The sequence below is a fragment of the Rhinopithecus bieti genome, unplaced genomic scaffold (assembly GCF_001698545.2).
Source record: "Rhinopithecus bieti isolate Rb0 unplaced genomic scaffold, ASM169854v2 scaffold_19459, whole genome shotgun sequence".
Classification (NCBI taxonomy): Eukaryota; Metazoa; Chordata; class Mammalia; order Primates; family Cercopithecidae; genus Rhinopithecus; species Rhinopithecus bieti.
In genome coordinates this window covers 3,253,284-3,257,802 of record NW_016809864.1, presented here as the reverse complement: position 1 = coordinate 3,257,802, position 4,519 = coordinate 3,253,284, and positions in this window count along the sequence as shown.

Sequence of the window (4,519 nt, the reverse complement as noted above, 5' to 3'; positions counted from 1 at the left end):
AATTAATAAATAAATAAATAAATAAATAAATAAATATTATCAAAATTCATTTTAACGCATTCTGTGATTCAATTCAATTCAGAAAATACGTATTGAGCTATGGGAAAGTTGAAAGACGAACAAGACAAGGTCCCTGCCATCAGGAAGCTCACATTCAGATAGAGAAAGACAGACACAGGGAAGTCATTCTGATAACACAGCATATCGTCTGAGAAAAGGGGTTTAGACAATGCACGGTGGGTGTTACGTGGGAAGAAGAGATCAACCTTAGGGAAGATTTCATAGAGGAAGTGACCCTGTCGATGGGCTTGAAAAATGAGTAGAATGTCCCAAGGAAGGGTGTTCTAGGAAGAGAGAACATTTTGAACAAAGCTATAGAGCTAAGGAATGTTGATGATTAGTGTGTGAACAATGGGCTACATGGTGGAATTTAGTGAAAGCATCAGTTAGAAGGGTAAGATGAGACTATCACAGTGAATCACATTGTCTTTTACCATGATGCCAGCTCAGTGTTTTAAATTATCCAGGCCAATAGGGATTTTTTTTTTTAAAGAGTGGCATTTGGCAAGTCTCCAAGTGCTGAATGGAACACCTGAAGTCTTAAAAACGCTGCAACATGGAGAATGATTAGCAGGCCTCTGATCTGCTGAAAGGAACACCTGAAGTCTTAGAAATGCTGCAACACAGAGAATGATTACTAGACCTGTGATCTCAATGCTGGGCATGCTGGACACTTGATTTATTGAAAATGGTTGTTGTTCCTCCTCCAGGCACCTAATAAATACTGGGTGCTCGTGCATCACTACACTAAGGTGGCTAAAGATGAATGAAAGACTGGCTTTTGGCGGGGGTGGGATTTTTAAAGTTTCGGCATGAGACAGTGATGTTGGTTGTGCACCATTGTGAATGTGCTATAAGCCAATAAATCATGCACCTTAAAATTACTGAGTTCGTTAACAAAACAAAGGATAAAAACCATAGGACTGTCTTAACAGATGCAGAAAAAGTACTTTACAACATTCAACACCTTTTCATGATAGGAAGTCCCCAACTTACTAGGTATAGAATAAATGTACCTCAACACAATAAGAGCCATATATGACAACCCACAGCTAACATCACTGGTGAAAATTTTCACATCATTGGTTAAAAGCTGAAAGCTATTCTTCTAATATCAGGAACAAAACAAGGATGACCACTCTCACTACTTCTAATCAGCATAGTCCTTTAAGTCCTAGCCATAGCAATTAGGCAAGGGAAATAAATAAATGACACCTAAATTTAAAAAGAATTTAAACTGTCCCTGTTTGTGGACAACATGACCTTATACATAGAAACCTTTAAAGATGCCACCAAAAAAAAAAAAAAAAACTGATATAACTAATAAATGTGGTAAAGTTGCAGGATATAAAACCAACATACAAAAATAAACAACATTTCCATACACTAACAATAAACTGTACAAAAAAGAAATCAAGAAAACAATACTGGCCGGGCGCGGTGGCTCACGCCTGTAATCCCAGCACTTTGGGAGGCCGAGGCGGGCGGATCATGAGGTCAGGAGATCGAGACCATGGTGAAACCCCGTCTCTACTAAAAATACAAAAAACTAGCTGGGCGAGGTGGCGGCCGCCTGTAGTCCCAGCTACTCGGGAGGCTGAGGCAGGAGAATGGCGGGAACCCGGGAGGCGGAGCCTGCAGTGAGCCGAGATCGCGCCACCGCACTCCAGCCTGGTGCACAGAGCGAGACTCTGTCTCAAAAAAAAAAAAAAAAAAAAAAACCATTTATGATAGCTACAAAAAAATAAAATATCATACTTAGGAATATGTTTCACCAAAGAGACAAAAGGCCTGTTATACGCTGAACAATATAAAACGTTGATGAAAGAAATTAAGGAAGACACAAATAAATGGAAAGACGCCCTATGAGCATGGATGGGAAAAGTCAATCTTGTTGAAATGTCTATACTACACAAAGTGATCTGCAGATTCAGTGCAATCCCTATCAAAATATCAATGACATTTTTCACAGAGACAGAAAAAACAATTCTAAAATTTGTATGGAACTACAAAAGATCCTGAATAGCCAAAGCAAGCTTGAGCAAAAAGAACAAACCTGGAGGCATCACACTACCTGACTTCAAAATATACTACAAAGTTATAGTAATCAAACAGCATGGGTTAAAAAAAAAAATCCATCATAGTACTAGGATAAAAACAGACACATAGATCAATGGAACAGAATAGAAAACCCAGAAATAAATTCACACATTTACAGTCAATTGATTGTTTAAAAATTTTTTTATTTCTGTAGGTTATTGGGGAACAGGTGGCATTTGGTTACATGAGTAAGTTCTTTTGTGGTAATTTGTAAGATTTTGGTGCACCCATCGCCCAAACAGTGTACACTGAACCCAATTTGTGGTCTTTTATCCCTCATCCGCTTCCCACCCTTTCCCCCTCAGTCCCCAAAGTCCATGGTGTCATTCTTATGCCTTTGCATCCTCGTAACTTAGCTCCCACTTATGAGTAAGAACATATGATGTTGTATTTCCCATTCCTGAGTTAGTTCACTTAGAATAATAGTCTCTAATCTCATCCAGGTTGCTGAAAATGCCATTAATTCTTTCCTTTTTGTGGCTGAGTATTATTCCATCATATATATATGTGGTGTATATATATATGTGCGTGTGTATATATACACCACAGTTTCTTTATTCACTTCTTGATTGATGGTCATTTGAGTTGGTTCTATGTTTTCACACAGTCAATTGATTTCTGTCAAAGGTGCCAAGAACACACAACGGGGGAAAGAACAATCTTTTCAACAAATGCTGTTGGGGAAATGGGATAGTCACATGCAGAAGAATGAATTAGACTCTCATTTCATACCACATACTAAAATCAACTCAAAATGGATTAAAGACTTGAATGGAAGACTTGAAATTGTATAACTACTAGAAGAAAACATAGGGGAAAGCTCCATAACATTAGTCTGGGTAATGGTCCTTTGGAGATCAATCCAAAAGCACAGGCAAAAGTAGAAACAGACAAATGAAATTACATCAAATAATTAACGGAATAAAGAGAAAATCTACAAAATAGGAGAAAATATTTGCAAACCATACATCTGGTAAGGTTTTGCTATGGTTTGAAATTCCCCTCTAAATTTCATGTTGAAATTTAATTGCCATTGTAACAGTATTAGGAGGTAGGACTTTTAAGAAATGATTAGGCCGTAAGGTCTCTGCCCTCATAAAGGGGTGAATGTTGTTGCTGAGGGAGTGACTTAGTTATCACAGGAGTGAGTTTCTGATAAAAAGGATGAATTCACCTTTCTTGCCCTTCTATCATGGGATAACCCTCGCCAATGCTAGCGCCATGCTGTTGGACCTCCCAGCCTCAAAAACCCTGAGCCAAATAAACTTCTGCTGTTTATAAACTACCTAGTCTGTAGTATTCTGTTATAGAAGTAGAAAATGGGCTAAACTGGGCCAGGTGCAGTGGCTCATTCCTGTAATCCCAGCAATTTGGGAGGCCAAGGTGGGTGGATCAGCTGAGGTCAGGAGTTCGAGACCAGCCTGGCCAACATAGTGAAACTTTGTCTCTACCAAAAATACAAAAACTTACCTGGGCGTGGTGGTGGGCACCTATAATCCCAGCCACTTGGGAGGCTGAGGCAGGAGAATCACTTGAACCTGGGAGGCAGAGGTTGGAGTGAGCCAAGATCATGCCACTGCACTCCAGCCTGGGTGACAGAGCGAGAAACCATCTCAAAAAAAAAAAAGAAAAGAAAAGAAAAAAGAAATGTGATCCCCAAAGTTGGAGATGGGGCCTGATGGAGGGTGCTTGACTTGATGCTGTCTTCATGGTAATGAGTGACTTCTTGCTCCATTAGCTCCTGCAAGATCTGATTGTTAAAAGAGCCTGGCACCTTCCTCCTCTCTCTCTTCCCTCCTTCCTCTCACCATGTGATGCCTGCTCCCCTTCACTTTTCCCCATGAGAAGAAGCTCCCTGAAGCCCTCACCAGAAGCAGATGCTAGCACCATGCTTCTTGTACAGCCTGCAGAACCATGAGCCAAATAAATTTGTTTTCTGTATAAATTATCCAGCCTTGGGTTTTCCTTTATAGCAATGCAAACTAAGATGCTTGGCTTCTTGTCTTTCCCTCACGGATTTCTCCTATAAATGTTTCCTTAATAAATCAACTGTGGCCAGGCGCGGTGGCTCATGCCTGTAATCCCAACACTTTGGGAGACCGAGGCAGGCGGATCACCTGAGGTCAGGAGTTTGAGACCAGCCTGGCCAACATGGTGAAACCCTGTCTCTACTGAAAATACAAAAAAAAAATTAGCCAGGCATGGTGGCAGGCACCTGTAATCCCAGCTGCTTGGAAGGCTGAAGCAGGAGAATCACTTGAACCCAGGAGGAAGAGGTTGCAGTGAGCTGAGACTGCGCCATTGCACTCCAGCCTGGGCAACAAGAAAAAAACTCTGTCTCAAAAAAAAAAAAAAAAAA